The sequence below is a fragment of the Phodopus roborovskii genome, unplaced genomic scaffold (assembly GCF_943737965.1).
Source record: "Phodopus roborovskii unplaced genomic scaffold, PHOROB, whole genome shotgun sequence".
Lineage (NCBI taxonomy): Eukaryota > Metazoa > Chordata > Mammalia > Rodentia > Cricetidae > Phodopus > Phodopus roborovskii.
In genome coordinates, this window is record NW_026126433.1 from 40,286,324 (window position 1) to 40,303,801 (window position 17,478).

General features: G+C 37.9%; 1 pseudogene; it reads right to left on the minus strand.

Annotated features, from left to right (window-relative positions):
* Positions 1-2,691: 2,691 nt before the first annotated feature.
* Positions 2,692-12,708, minus strand: LOC127223276 (E3 ubiquitin-protein ligase RNF125-like; annotated as a pseudogene).
* Positions 12,709-17,478: the final 4,770 nt, after the last annotated feature.

Sequence of the window (17,478 nt, forward strand, 5' to 3'; positions counted from 1 at the left end):
CTCTGCAGAGTACTCTATAAAAAGACAGCCAGGTATGATGGCATCTATAGTCTCAGGATAGGAGGTACAAAGCCAGTTTAGATGACCTAGCAAGACCCAATATCAACAAAGAATAAAGACAAACTACAGAGAATAAATTTGCAAAGCATATCTCTGGCAAGACTGACATCCTCTATTGAAGGAAGTCAGTAAAACAATGAAAAATGAAACTGGACAATGAACAAGTAAATGAAAAAGCAATTGGTGAAAAGCACATGTAGGTAGTAGATAGAGACATGGAAAGATGCTTGCCATCATCCATCATTAAGGAAGTGATGAGATTCCATTACACATGCTGAGATGGACCACCTTTGTAGGCTCCTGATAGAGACTGCTGGCAGGGAAGTTGCACAAACAAGTTTCTCATGGATGATGGGAAAACAAAATGGTAAAGCTACTTTAGAAAATGATTTGACAGTTCCTCGGAAAACTAAATATAAACTTAACTTCTGACTCAGCAATCACACTTCTGAATATCTATTCTAGAAAAATGAAAGCACACATGCACCAAAAATATGTATATTAATTTCCTTAAAAGGGTTATTTGTAATAGCCAAAAGTTGAAAATTATTTCAGTATCTCTCCAAGAGTGAACATTTAGATAAAGAGTAATGGAAACATAACCTGGAGATGAATGGCCGTTGACATGCATAATATCTAAGCTCTCAGCAAAAGTATACTGAGTGAAAGCAAGTCAACCTTGAAAGTCTACATTCTGTATGGAACTATTTTACATCACTCAAAAAGAGACACATTTACACAGCAGGAAATACTGGTTGCTGAGGAATAAGGTGAGTACCACTCAAAAGGTACAGCAGGTTATGTAGGCTTGAGTTATAACATGAGGGCCATGTACATACAGATGACATTGATAGACATGAGAGTGGATAAAAACCCTTTGGAACAAATGAATACAGAAACAAGTACAAGAGCCAAGCCTTGCATATTGAAACATACACTTTAAAATCTTTAAGAAAAGTACATGGTGATGAGAAAGGTTGAAGTACAGGCAAAGAGCACTATTGAGTCTTGAAAGAGATAAAGCTAAGTCTGTTCTTGTTTCAACTCCATCATTTAGTTTTCTTCGTGGATATATATGAACACAACTTTCTGTGCATTGAATCATTGAGGACCAGTTTTACATCCTAAAAGAAACCAATATGTGTTGTACCTTTGAATCAGTGGCTGTGAAAGTTGGGATCTCTCTTCAATTCTGTTGACCATCAGTCCAATAGCAATTAGACATAACTAGTCACTGAACACATTATCACAATAGCCCAGTTAGAGAAAGTGATTTAAAAGAAATTGTCCTGCATAAGGGGTTTTATAATCTGAAAATTTCCCCCTTTTATTCTATTTAAAACCACACTGAATCATTCTGCTACAGTGTTATTCAATATGTAAATAGTATTGCTGTATATAAACTGTTTTCTTTTTAATTATAAGAAAAGGATGAACCAGTGAAAAGGGAAAAGATAATACCATATTGTACTAGAGTGGTAGGGCATGAGGTAATTTCTATCTGTGTTTAATATTTTCTAAATTATGGTTTTGGAACTCTAAATAATTGAAAATAAAAATAAAATATGTTTATATGTTCATAAAATTTCTCAAGGCAGTAGATATATGGCATGCTCATGCTCTGTAATCCTGCATGTACACCAGCTCCAATATGAATCCATCACCCTTCACAAAGAAAAACTGTTCGTTGAAAGAAGAAAGTCATTTCAAGCATGACAAAGGACTGGGTTGATCCCTTATGCTGCCCCCCACTTTGATTTTTAGTATTTTGCTCTATTTTATACTTTCTTAAGGTGTTAAAATTAAAAGCTTAGGATTCACACTCCAAGTTACCAATGTGAAAAACTTCTGCTATAAATACCAACAGGTGGGTCTTAAGAAATCACAGCATAAAAACACTTCTAAATAATAATCTACAAATATTTGAAAACATGTAATCTCAAATTCTTATACATGCACATAGTATGTCAATAGTTAAGTTTACACATATTTTCTTTCCATTTTTCAGTTTCTTAATTTTTTATGCTGTCATTAGTCAAGGTTGTTTTTTTTTTTTTTTTCACCCTTACCTCCCAAGAACTCGAATTTCAGGGACACACCACTATGCCCAGCTAAGCATGCATTTTAAACACAAAATCTGTTGTAGCAGTATGTCTGTAATTTGGTTAAAATTGATCTTGTTGACTCCAAATTTTTCCTTCCCTCCTCTCACATAAGACTATTTACACTCCCTTGTCAGCGATTGGAATATGAACATTGAAGTTGATTTCAAACTTCCTTCACTGTCCATGTTTTGTTACCTTCTTCATCTTTTACATAGAACAGAAATTGATGATCTTGTCTAACATGATGACAGTCATGAACATGTAGTGTTATACACAGATTTATCAATGTGCACATGGAGTTCACCCACTATATACTCAGTCTGTGTCTCTTCCATTTGTCAATGACTGGTAGAGACTATTGTTTATGGCTACAGGTCTAAGAACCTCAAGAATGTAAAAGCAGATCTAACTCACAGTGAAAGCAGTTCTTGAATGAAACATAATGACAAATGTATAAGACTATAGTATATTTTTCTCCATCAGACACTGACAATTTCTCTCCAGCCCTTCAAGCAGCATCTCAAAATTATGTGGTGTTTGAGTGATTCACATATTTAATAAGTGACCTATCTAGCACTTTATATAAGCAATTCCTCAGTATTATCAAAACTATACAATCAAAAACCAAAGTGTGGCTGACTTGAAAATGTCTAATTAAACTGCCATTGAAGATAGTTAGACTCTCATTAGGCAGTAAGTAACAAAGCAAACAGAACTTGGGCCTCCTTTCTGAGCTGTAGTGGGTAATACAATGATCTAGCAAGCTGTCTTCATCCAGTTCCCTCTGACAAAATGGATAGATACAACTTGTCTCACCAAGTCCTTTCAGTGGCCCAAACTTATCCATGTACTTCCTACAAGACCCTATGTGCATCTCGTGTCTCTGAAGCAAAACCAGAGCCCTACATGTAAATAGTTCTGTTAATCAGATTCTATTCTTTTGGCTAGCACTCCCTAGGAAGGAAGGTATGCCTAGCAAAATGGACATGATCATTTTTTTTGTTATTTACATTGATCTCAATATAGGGCTGGAGTATCTGGACCAGCTGGTGCAGCACCTCCAGGCACTCAAAGTACTGAAGGAGGTGATGGGCAGCTCCAGGTTCTTGCTGCACCCCAGAGTCTTCAGGGTGGCAGAGGCAGCATGGACTTGTCCTCGTCACTACTCAGAAGGGCACTCCTTTTGTTTGCTTGCCTCCTTTATGACAGCACATGAGGAAAGTCAATCCAAAGCATATCACTGACAAATTCCAGTGCTGAACGCCCTCTCCTCCTATACCATGTGAAACCTAAACTTCATAAATCAGGACCGTATCTATCCAGTCCTTTGAGAAATACCTCCTACTTAGTGAGGGTCTGCAATGTTTAAAATATTTAAGTCTGCTAAAAACATCTTAACCATGTATTTATGGAACACTCCCTTGTTAATGACTAAGCCCTGGGCAGAACTTGTCTGTCATTTTTACATACACAGAGTTCTCCCCTCTATGAGTAGAGTTTTATAGATCATAAATTCAAATGTTCTAAGACGTTTAAAAGTTATTTATTCTCACTGTCTCGACCAGCCCTCTGGTACTGAACTATTGACTTAACAGAGCTTAGTTGAAACTGGCACTAATCTCACTAATAATATTTTCTATTTTGTTCCAGGACCTTTCTGCCAAGAGCCTTAAACAGTGATGAGGTAAGCAGGAAAAGGCCAAATCCTGAACTTTGCCCTTGGATCTGGCGTCTACCAGGTTTTCTCCATTCCAGACTAAACCTCAGTTCTGTTGAATCTTGGGTCCACAATGACTCAATAACAATGGTCTGTCATTACAGAACCCTTGTGGCCTCAAGCATGTACAATGTGAATACTTGAGACAAAACATCCACTAAGGTGGTCAAATCATATTGAAGGTCAAATCATGTAGACATTGATTTTTGTGTTTGGCTTTGTCTTTCTTGTTTCCCTTACAGGAAGTACAGTGACAAGGGCTTTTGGAAGACAGCAATTTCATCTTTGGCCTCAGGTGATTCTGTCTCACTGGCATGTCATCAGGCAATCAAAGTGGCCCAAGCTTCATTTGCAGCCAAACATAGGACTCCAGTGGGGAAGCGCATGGTACTCTTTAAGAGTCTAGATGTCCTAGATCATCCGAGATTCATTAGGTGACAGAGATTAAAGACATCTGGAGGAAGTTCTGCCTCAAGCCCAATATGATTCTACAACCTGTTGCAGCACAGTGTCTAATAAGAGGAATCCCATATACTAACCAGGAATAGCTGGGAGAAAGAGGAAAATAACGAAATAAAGGAGAGAAAAATCGTTAGTACTTGTTTTATGGAATTAACGCATCTGAGTGTCACAATCCCTTACATGCCACTGTGCATCTTCCTTGATTTACAGAAGAGGAAACTGAGACATGAACTATAACTCTTTTCCGGGAAATAGTACGTTTGCCATCCAAGAGGAGGAATTGCCATGCTGTGAAAAACAAATTAAACCAGAAACATGCATAGTAGTTAGAGACTGTTGCTATGGTTCATGGGGGGAAGTGATGAACACTAAATTAAATGCTTCTAGAACTTGCTCTTTATTGAATAGAAGAGATATTTTGCATTACTCCCTGTGTGTACCCTTCCTGTCTCTCTGTCCTCCCATATTTGTTCTCAATCAAGGATTTGAAATTTGAGAGTAACTCCACTTAATTTTTGTCTATTAAATTGAATGGAAATGTGAGAAAATTTCTCTTCTCGGATTTTATGCCCCATGCTTTATAAGACAGGAAAGAGTATTCTCTGCTTCCCCCTCCCCTGTTATAAAACACATGGAAGCATCTATTGCTCCCACTGGTGAAGTGGACCATTCTTTAGATTTTTCCTTAGCTTTGGACCCATCTCTTTATATTAACAGTGTCTAAGTTCACACTTGTGGAAGATATCAAAATGGTCATAAGCTGAGAAAAGTTGTATGCTGTGTTTTACCAAACAGCTATGAATGTAATGTGCTCTCTCTCTCTCTCTCTCTCTCTCTATATATATATATATATATATATATATATATATATATATATGTGTGTGTGTGTGTGTGTGTGTGTGTGTGTGTGTGTGTGTGTGTCTTGCTGGCTCTTGATTTCTCTCTCTTATTCACTGGCTCTCTTGCCCCTCTCTCCTTCTCCCTCCACCTCTATCAATCCTAAACATAAGAAGAGTCATTAATGCCCAAGATTCCAAAAGAAGTACCAGTAATGATAGAAATAAATAAAAGGTTCCATGCACCAGGCTGTGTTTTCCAGGGCGATCCTTATCCCTGATTTGTTGCCTGGCCAGTGATCAGCACAGGGAATGGACTAGTATCTCTATCATCGGGTTCCTGGGTTCCTTATCTGTAAAATGAAGATTAAGGATAGTTAATTTTTTTTTCTTATTTTTTACGATAGTTTATTTTTAACCAGGATAATTCTATTCCCACTCTCGTTTTTTAGGATCATTATAGAATATATAAATAGGCAATGAGATTTTTATCATCTCATTTTGAATAAAATCAAAGCTCCTCCAGAAAACCCTGATAGCATGTCAACCATCATTAAAGTGAAAGAACAAAGATAAATGACAGGCGTCTTTGATCCTGGGGCTTGTTAATCATTGTCTATAACCATATTAACCCCAGGCAGAGCTGACTCTCAGCATGTTTCAGAGGCCCATTGGCCTCACCCAGATCTAATAAACAAAGTGCTTTTATCTCTGCTCTTCCAACTCAGTCAACTCTGTACTGAGGAAGGTAGCATAGGCTAGAATAAAGTGAGGCCTGCAAAGTTGATCACCCAGGCTGACCCACTCACATCCGTGAGTGACTCAATGGACAGCTTCTTTGTTGCTAATATCTTTTTTTCCCTAGGTATGATTATTTCACAGTCAGAGAGCAAGTTGATGATGGAGTATGAATATGATAAAATGTGCTAATTAATTGAAATCACATTCATTGGTCATGTACCATAGCTAACTCAGCAGAGAATAAAGAGTAAGATCACAAACATGAATACATTTTAGTTCCTGCCTTACCAAGAGCAATAAAGCGTCTGAAGTCCTGTGTAGGAAGACTATGAAATACACCATGGGATTACATTGAGAGGGTCATCACCTTATTAGGAAAGAAAAGTCAGGGAAAACTTAAAGTTGAACCTAAGAATACACAGTAGAAGAAATGGAAGGAAGTTGTAGAGCTCAAGACCAATCTAGTAAGACGCCCCCACCCCAAAATCTCAAAAACCAATACAGGTCCTTTGTGGCTCAGTGAGTAAAAGTGCTGGTGGCCAAGCCTGGCTACCTGAGTTCAACCCCAAGAACCCACATGGTAGAAGGAAATAAGCAATTTCCACATGTTGTCTTATGACTTCCATAAATATGTACCTGGGCACCCCACAACACACTAAATAAATAAATCTCATGAATATATATATAATGCATAAAAATGGTTTTATATATGGCTATATGTAAGTTTATCTAATCATACTATCCATAACTATAGTCACGTTTGTGTTATTTGAAAATGATTTGGGGGAAGTTACACATAATTTGCTTGAATCTATTTACCTGGTACTAAATTGTAGTAGTCATTTATTACATATTAAACTATTCAAAATTAGTATAGGTAATAAATTAGATGAATAGTGTCTGTGATGGTTAATTTTCACTGTCAATCTAGCTGGCCTTGGAATCACTTAGGAGACACACCTTTGGGTATGTCTGTAAGGGTATTTCCAGAGTAGTATAACTGAGAAGAGAAGCCCTGAATGTGGCTAGCACTATTCCAACACAATGGGGGTCTAGACTAGAGGAGAAAAGGAAAACCAAAGGAATCTGAGTACCAGCATTCATTCCTCTGCTCTGACTGCAGAAGCAGTGTAATCAACTGCCTCAAGCTCCTGCTACCAAACCTTTCTGCCATCATGGACTACATCCCTTCTTAACCTTAAGTTGTGAGCTGAAGTCAGACTTTCTACCTTTAGCTTCCTTCTTATCAGGTGTTTTGTCTCAGCAAATGAGAAAAGTAATGAGTAGAATTGCCCTAGCACAGGTCTGCAAATGCTGGTTGTAATTGTTATCCTAGCAAAAATATCTGTGTAAAATTACCCAGGTGGCTATCTGGAAACATATCTTGGAAGGCCTTTCCAATTTTTGGAAAGTTTATCCTAATGTTGACTCTCAGAGAGATCTACAGATAACATGAAACTCATAGTAAACTCATCATGGATGAGTAGGTTAACAGCATCCCAGAATGAGGGGCTGCCACTTCCTGCAGAATAGAGTTGTCAGAAAGTACTTTGCTACTCAACTTCACAAATGGCTCTTGTTTTTAACTGAAGATCAACTTGAAAGTATAACATGAGTTGTTTTTCTGAAGAAGCTAATGATTATAATTCACTACTACAGAACACAGCATTTGTTTTAAGGTACCATTTATCAAGCACAAAGATAAAATGGCTTTTGAAGTGCTTTGCATATGTTGTCATCGTTAATACCGCAAGACATTGAACTTGGTATTAGTAAGCCCATTGGTTTTTTGCTTGTTTGTTTGTTTTGTTTTGTTTTCAGAGACAAGGTTCCTCTTATTGTTTTGAATCCTGTCCTGGTACTAGCTCTGTAGACTAGGCTGGCCTCAAACTCACAGAGACCTGCCTGCCTCCCAAGTGCTGTGATTAAAGGCATGCAGTAAACCTGTTTTTAATATACATAAAACCAGGTCAATTCCAACAGGAAAAAATGATATAGCTAACTTCACACAACTTGTAAGTAATGATGCAAGGATTAATTTTGCACCCTCAACAAATGGTCCAGTATACACCACCAGGCATATCAGAGGCAGTGATGTAAAAGTTTTATTTCTGACTTCAGGTGGTGTTCAGTCTGCTTGGGGAAATTGGATGCTAATGAAAGCAAAGTAATGTTAATGCTGTGGTGTTAGGAGCAATGTCTCATAGCACTAAGAAAAGGGGTTATCTAGAAAACCTTGTTGAAAAGAGAAATTTTATGTAACTTGTAATGAAAATTATGTCTATATGAAAAAAACAAAGAAACATGTGCAAATGCTTTTTAATACTCTCTCTCTCTCTCTCTCTCTCTCTCTCTCTCTCTCTCTGTGTGTGTGTGTGTGTGTGTGTGTGTGTGTGTGTTTGTGTCACATTTGTAAGGGGTACTTGAGGAGACCAGAAGAAGGCATTGGGGCCTCTGGAATTGGAGCTACCAGTGGTTGCAGGTGTGGCCCAATGTGGGTGCTAACAATCAAACTCAAGGTCTCTGGAACATCAACTTTGCTTTACCACTAAGCAATCTCTACAGTCCCAACACAAAGGTTCATATGTATATGCTTTCATTTCAGTGGGTTGATGGACAAACAGAGTTAGTTAGTGGCATGTAAGGGGCTACAGCAGAGGATAAAGCTTGAAAAGTAGACTTGAATGAGACAGCAAGCTATTCCCTCAAAAATGAAGCCTGTAAAGCTTCAGAAATCCCAGTTTGGGGCTTGGTAGACAGCACAACTGGCAAACTGCTTGCTGTACAAGCATGAAGGCCTGAGCGTGAATCCAACATCCCCATACAAAGCCAAGGAGTATGATTTATTTATATCCCAAAGCTGAGGAAACACAGACAGTGAAAACCTGGAGCTTGCTGGCCAGCCCAACTAGTCAAATCAGTGAGTTCTGGGCACAGAAAGACTCACAGTCTCAAAAAGTAAGTTGGAAATCAATTGAGAAAGACATCCAATGTTCTGGGCTTCTCATGTATATGTATACATGTGACCATGCACCCTTATCTACACACACACACACACACACACACACACACACACACACACACACACACACACACTCTGGTTATATTTCAGAAATGTTTGTGTGAGAGTAATTCTCTTCCATTGCTTTGTGTTGTAGAAAACTATGCTCAGCAGAGCATACTCAACAGTATAATTGAAAACTTTATTTCTATGCTCTCCTCCCAAAACACAACCCCCATGCCCAAGCTCCATTTACCTAGATAATAAGTGAAGGCAAGAAGGAGGAAGTGAACCCAAGATTGATGGGCCCTTCTGGAAGGAGGGAGGTATTGGAGGCAGAGCTTGAGATGTTTGTCATGGAATCATCTCCTCCAACAAAGGAGCTGCCTTCATGAGGTACCACTGCCCTCGTTATAAATGAGCTGTCACAAGGGAGGATTTTCAGTTAATTAAGTTCTCTGAATGATTCGGTGGAGTGCTGAGTCTTGTGACTCATTTTGAAACAAATTTCCAGTCTTTCTCATGGAGGATGGCTGTCAATGAGTACGTTCATCTGTGTACTCAGGCTCCTCGCCCCCAGTGAGTCAACAACTAGAGGTGAGGACCAATTACCATCATCTTGTTTTTCCTCCAAGAACTTTCACTGCTTTATTTTCCTTTTGTTGCTAATGTCATTTTCCCCTGCTAATATTGTTTCATAACATCTTCCAGAAAAATAGGAAATCACTTGTAATCCGTGTAGTTCTTCTCTCCAGGTCACAGCGGCTGCTGTAAGATAAACCACAGTGACTGTGAACAATGCACTTGATAAACTCTGTGTATTAAGTGCTCCGGTGAACATTCCTGAGTGGAGTGGGAGGGCGGGGGCAGGATGAGTTAGGAAGTCATGGTGGAGCTGCTGCAGGGATGGGAACTGTTTACTCACTCAAATAATTTCTGATAAAGGAACTTGATACAAGCTTTGGGACTCTGCACTCTGTGTCCAGATCTTCTTTTGTTAAAACAGCAAACCTGTGACCAGGAAGAACATCTTCCTGCCTTGGTGGTGCCTCAAGCTGCCTCTGGTGCTAAAGTTTCTGAAGTCTTCAGTGACTGGGGCTCACACCCCCAGTTAGTGAGGAATATGTGTAGTAACATCAGCTCCCAAAGGATGTCTTCACTCAGTGGTCCAGAGTTGTACAGTGTGGTGTCATTACATTTAATGCCCAACAATACCATGATGTGTGTTCTACTCCAAGCTATTCTGTAAAATGAAACATTAGCAAAGTGTTATGCAGCTAGTGTAGAAGGGAAACTTTCTGACTGTTTGGCAGGCCATGTCCTCAGTAATACCATATTCCATCTCACAGATTCACTATTAACCAAACATCGTGTGTGTGTGTGTGTGTGTGTGTGTGTGTGTGTGTGTGTGTGTGTGTTTTCTAGTGAGCTGCAGTGAACTACAGAAATGGCTTTTTCTCACCCCTATTCTAGCCCAATCTGTCCACCCAGCACACCTCTGAAGAAGTAACTTTTTTGAAACACAGACTCAATAATGTCTTCTCAACCCTCTGAAATATGGGTGGTTCCCTGTGGAAAACATAATGGATCTAGAACTCCTTCTGTCCTCTCTCCATCAGTTCCACCTGATGAACTTCCCAACCTTACATCTCATTATGTATTCCTCCAATTCTAACTTTTGTACAGCATTCTGCTGTTGTCTTATAGTACACATGAGATTTCCTACTTGTCTACACCACATGTTTACTTGTTATTGCTTTTTATTGGAATTCCTTACCTGACTCAAGTCATAGACATTGCAAGAATCCAATGAAAACATTTAAGACAGAGTCTGCCTTCTCATCTTCTTTTGGTCTGCTATGTGTGAATATGCTGTTTAATGATGTACCAAGGTGAAACACCCCTTGTCCATACTCCCATCTTATCATTGTTCACTTTTACATGCACTCTTTCTGGAATGTCTGGTTGATTTTGTGCTCTTAAAATGACATCATGTTTTCAAAACATGCCCAGGAGAACTTGACTCAACTGAATTACATAGTCTCTGTACATTTCTCTTCCTATAACAGATTCATTCCAATAGTTTCATGGGATGTTGTATGCCATGAAGTTACTAAATTACATGTTTTTGGCATATTTAAACAATGTTCTTTGTCAGTCCTTTATATGTCTAGTTTTGTGGAGCCCACTCACATATTTAAGTTAAAACTTGAAGACACAGATTTCCTTTTTCACCTGGACAAATGTATAAAGAGTATAAATGGAAGTTTCTGTCCCACCTGCAACTCCCAAATAAACACACTGAGGCCAATAGCTCAGGCTTATTACTAACTAGCTCTTACATTTTAAGTTAACCCACATTCCTTATTTACATTCTGACACATTGCAGTACCTTTATTAATATGGCACTCTTATCTTTTGCTTCCTCTGCATCTGGCTTGCAAATCTAGACTCTACCCTCCTTCCTCTAAGCATTTTTCTATCTGGCTCTCCTGCCTAACCTTATTCTGTTCATCTATTGGCCAGTCAGTCATAATGACAAATCTTCATAATGTATAAAAGGGTTATTCCACAGCATAAGAGAACCTGCTACTCTTCCAGAGGACCAGAATTAGGATCCCCTTTTCACCCATGAATTGAATGAAAGGCGCACAAATCCTTACCAGAGGTCAAGCAGATATTGGCACCATTATATCTCCAACTAAAGCAATAGAAACAATCATCCCTTCATTCATTGGGTATTACTGAAGAATTTCTATGTGTCAATGCTGTTTTAAGTACTGGGGATATGTATGTAATGATAAACAACAAAAGGCTTGCTATTATGAAACTAAAACTCTACCTACTGGGCTCACGAGGCACCTAAGGCCTGCTATTATTAAATTCACATCCTAATCAGGTTAACACATTGAGTAATAATAAACCAGCTCATCACCCCATACCTCAAACCAGTCTCTGTCATAAATCCTGTAAGAAGTCACTAGATTCACAACTGTATATGGCCCCATTTTCTGGAACCCAATTCTACTATAAGGGAGCTCTGACCTCTCTCTCTCTCTCTCCCTCTCTCTCTCTGTCTGTCTGTCTGTCTGTCTGTCTCTTCCCCCACCACACACACACACACACACACACACACACACACACACACACACGCACACACACAATCCAATACCCTTTGATATGAGAGCTGTGTTTCTTGCATTAACATTAATGATGCAATATCTTGGGGTGTGCTGATTAGAATTAACTGGCACCTTGATCCCACCTAGACTCACCCAGGAAGAGTTATAATGAAGAATTTTCAAGACCATATTGATCTGTAGACATGACTTTGAGGGATTGTCTTGATTATTAATTGAAGTAGGACAAAGAAACAACACATTGTGAGTAACAATATTGCTGAAGCTGTGCACTGAAGCACACAAGAGTGAAAAATAATAGCTAGCAACCAATGCATAGATGCATTTGTTTCTCTTTTGTCTTGGCTATGGGTGTGGCGCCTTGAGTTCCTGCCTTGGCTTCCCCCAAATCACGGTCTGAAATCCACAATTGTAAGCCAAATAAACACACCCTCCTCTAATTTTTATCACAGCACCAGAGATGAAGCACACAGGTGGTAAGTCAGGGAACAGAGTTCAAGGAGATTGGGCAGTTTCTTACCTGGTGACAAGTGAGGAGAACCTTAAAAGCAGTGAAGAGACAATACGCAAAGAAACCTTTGAAAGAGGGTTTCAAGCAAAGGGAACAGTAGGTGTTGTGTTTGCTGCTGTCCAGGAAAAAGGTCATGGTGGGAAAATCCTATTATATTTTTAACTAATATAAAATTTAGATACAGTGAAATATATAGATCTTAAATGGAAAATTGCTAGTTCATTCTTTTTCTTCACTGATGATTAATTGATATTCTAATGCATGAACACAGCACAATTATCTCTTAGTATTCATTTGAATTACATCTAGTTACTGACTGTGATGGATAAAGCTTTTATTATTATTATTATTATTATTATTATTATTATGTATAAATTCATTGTGTTTATACATCTTAATTTCTCTCAGATAAATATTTAAAGAAGAGTTTCTGGGTCACAGGACAAATGCACTTTTGATTTTAAATGCAACAGAAGTGGATGTTTTTCAAAAGCACTTATCCAATATTTTATTGCCCTTGGCAATGCAGACAGAATTCTGCTTGTTCTATATTCTTTTTGCTATTGACATTGTTGGTCTTTTAAAAAAATTATTATTGTAGAATGCACATGTCCTTTTAGCTTCAATATGTGTTACCCTTTAGCAGATATCTGAAGACAGAAAAAAAAAAAAACTGTGGAAAAGTCATAGAGAAAGTGACTCACACGCACACACACACACACACACAAAACAGCAAAGGCTGTGAGAGTTGGCTGGGAATATAAAACAAGAAGGTCGAATTGACTGGGACATAGTGAGCTAATGAGAATGAACATGTTTTCACTTGCTTATTAGCCATTTTTTTAGTATCATTCTTTCTAGATATTTAATCCAAAGGTTTTGCTCATCACAACACTAGTTTTAAAGTTTATTTCTGTATTCTACATAAAGAAGCACTTTTAATTTCATTATTTTCTAAACATAAAGGGAAATGGGCAAAAGGTTTCTATCAGTAAGTAGATCTCCTGTCTACAAATGACAGACTGAGAAAGAAATCAGAGGAAACATCTTTCATAATAGCCTAAATAATGTAAAATATCTTGAGGTAATGCTAGTCAAGCAAGAGAAAGACTTATATAATTAAAAACAAAACAACACAACAACAAAAATACTACAGCATTGAAAAAGATATCAGGTCCAGGACAGCCAGGGCTTCAAAGAGAAACCCTGTCTCGAAAAACCATGGGCGAGGAGAAGGAGGAGGAGAAAGGGGACGAGGAAGAGCAGGAGGAGAAAGAGGAGGAAGAGGCGGCAGAGGAGGAGGATGAAGAAGAAGAGGAAGAAGAAGAGGAGGAGGAGGAGGATATTAGAAGATAGAGAATCTTTCCTGCTCATAGATTGGTAGGATTGTCTGAGAAAAAAAATCTATTTTGAATAAAAGGAAAAAATAAATTTTTTTAGGATTCCTTTTAAAAAGGAAAGAAAACAAATTCACTTTATCCTGATTTCATTGCGTGTTTAAAACATGTTTGAAAGAGGCCTCTCCTGGTGATGTCTACAGAGCCCATACCATGCTATCTTAACACAAAACCTATCTTAAAAAGATGTTATCAAGTTGAATTTTCAAAACAAGCATCTGTTTTCTTCTGTTTTATTTCATGAACTGGGTGATATCTCATGATACATAAGAGAAAGACTTTCATCTAGAGGCATTTTAAAACAACACATCAAAAGGTAAATGACAAAATGAAAAAAGTAATAAAGCAATGCCAGCTTATAATTAATAAATAACTAGAGGCTTGGGAATAGCTCACAGGTGAAGCACAAGGCTTTTGGGCCATCCTAGTTCTCTAAAAGAAGAAGAAGGAAGGAAGAAATGTTTGAGAAATAGAAACAGAAAGAAGTTAGCACTAATAAAGAGTATTTATGAAAATCCTGCAGCTACCAGGATTTTCTCTGTATCATCCAAAACAAGGCAAGAATGTTTGTTCTTATGAATTTTTTCCCTCAACATTGTACTTAAGGTACTAGCTAGCAATAATAGATCATGAGACAGAAAAAGAGTGTGGGATTAGAAATGAATAAATATCTCTTGCTTGATTGATTTAAGCTTTATTTTAGAATAACATAATTATTTACATAGAAAGTTCCAAAGAATTCTACTCCCACTGGAAATTTTTCTAGCAAAGAAATAGCTTTCCTATGAATTTTTAATGGGTAACAAAGCAATTTAATGAAGATGCAATGAGGACATTATTGAAAAACACCTCACCACAGATAGCTTATTTTTCAATTATTTACATTTTAAATCATCACTTCATTAGCATATGTTAATCAAACATAATAATGGGTTTCATTATAATATTCTCCTACATGCACATATTTATTTCAATTGTACTCATGCCCATTTCCCTCTCTTGTCACATTGTCTTTCTCTTCCAAACAAGACCCCCTTCTACCTTCATGATTATTTGTGTGAGAGAGAAGGGGGTGGGGGGGTGGAGAGAGACCAAATGAGTTTCATTATGTTCTTTACATGAACATGAGCATCTTACTATTCTCTCCCTCATTTGCCGTTGACTGCACATGAATGCTCAGAGATAGCTGTCCTTCCATGAATCCCTCCTCCTTTCATGGTGAGAGAATAACAGCCATATCACGCTTAGAAGTCATTGTTCAACACTGTGTCTCACCCCACTTTCCTCTGGCTCTTCTCTTCTTTCCATGATGTTTCCTGTGCCTTTGAGGAGGTGAAGTAGATGTCCCGCTTATAACTGGGCACCCACAAGTCACTTATCCTCAGTATTTTGCACAGTTGTGAATCCCTGTGTCATTGATGATCACTTGAGAGAAAGGAAAAAAAAGCTTCTCTGTCCTAAGCTAGCATTAGTATTAATGTGGTCACTGGCTTTTGTTAGGACTCCTGTGTGTTCCTTCCTAGATTTTGGAATGCTCTCTTGCTGCTCAGAGTTTCTCCATAGATTACTTATCAATGAAATATTGAAAATGGTTAGCATCATCAGAGAAGCTTCCTCCTGCAGCAGATGGGAACAAATATAGAGACCCACGGCCAGACATTATGCAGAGAGTGAGAGACCCTGGAACACTCAGTCTTCCATCAAATCCCTCTTCCATGGAGCTCAGGGAAGCCCATGAAAGCTGAGGCAAAAAGAATGTAAGAACCAGAGGGGGTGCAAGACCCTCTAAATCCACATGATCAAAGCTCATACGATCTCACAGAGACTGAAACTGCATGCACAGGGCCAACATAGGCCTGTACCAGGTCCTCTTTATTTATATTACTGTATTTATGGGATTTCAGAGTGTGTGAATGAATGGGTATCTTACTTTTGTACCCTCCCTTAGGCTCTTTTCCTTCTGTTGGTTTGTCTTGTCCAACTTTGATATGACTGTTTTTGTTTTATCTTAAATATAATATTTTATTTTGTTGTATTTTTAGAGAATGAATGAAAACTTAGCCACTAGGGTGAAGTTTAACAAATGAACTATCATTTATACATGCAGGGAGAGGGAAGGTCAGTTTTCTTCAGTAAAATGATACTGGATATATCAACCACTCTAGGGCAGGTCTCATATTTAGGAGTAGCCAACCAACAAATATATATATATATATATATATATATATATATATATATATATATATATAATATGAACCCTTCAGTTTCTTTGTGTGTGTTTATATTTGGTAACAGTTTTTTCTTTCTTTTTAGGCTATTGATGTATTTTGTTTCTTGGGTTTGTGGGACTTTGCTATTGTATTGGGGATTTGTATTGTATTTGGGGATTGTTTTTTGAGATAGAGCTCAAAAGCTGGGTAGGTAGGATGGAAGAAATGATCTAGGAGGACTAGGAGAAGAAGAATATGATCAAAATGTATTTAAACTTAAATTTGTCTTAAATAATAAAGATATAATAACAGATTATAAAAAGTAGATAGTTAAATTTACCATGGAGAAATGATGACTATAGTCATCATTTTAATTAAGTCATAAAAATTAATGGTATCAGTGATAAGTCACATAATGAGACAAAGTGAATGTCACATATCATTTATCCCCTACATGATACACCAAGAAAAAAAAAATATCACTGAAGTGGCATGCTTGTGAAAGAATCATAGGTTTAATCTCATCATGAAAAAAAAAAAGTTACACAAAAAAGAAACAAAGAAAAAACCCTAAGGCACCAACTGGTAGCTGCATCTGGAGTGGTGATATTTGAAGATGTGTGATTTGTTTTCTCCCCTCTGAGAGGTTCTGAGAACTGAGCCTTCAAGGGAAATCTGTTCGCTAATAAGACCACCCCAGGAAAACTGAAAGAGTTATATACCTTACTGTCTTACAAGTAACAACAGAAAAAGGAAAAAAACCTAAGACTCCTATACAAAATTGCAATTATCTCAATTCTGGATATAGAATTTCCTCAGAAACTAAAAAATTGAACTAATACAAGATCCAACTATACCACTCCTGGGTTCATAACTTAGAGAATACAAATCTGCTAACCAGCCTGAACTTGTTATCTCTTCTGACCAGTTTGGTGCCTGGCCCAATTGTCATCAGAGAGAGATTCAGCAACTGATGGAGACAGATGCAGAGATCCACAGCCAAACATTTGGCAGAGATCAGGAATCTTGTGGAGAAGAAGGAGAAAGGAGTGTAGTAGCCAGAGGGGTCAAGGACACCACAGGAAGGTTCACATAATCATCTAACTTTGGCTCATAGAGCCTCTCAGAGAGTGAACCGAGAGCCAGGGAGACTGAACTAGGCATTCTGCATATATGTTACAGTTGTGTGGCCTGGTTGTCTTTTTCTTTTCTTTTTCCTTTCCTTTTCTTTTTTCTTTCTTTTAATTTGGAGGTTCTAGCAGTGGAGCACAGCTATTCATATACCCTTGCCCAAAAAC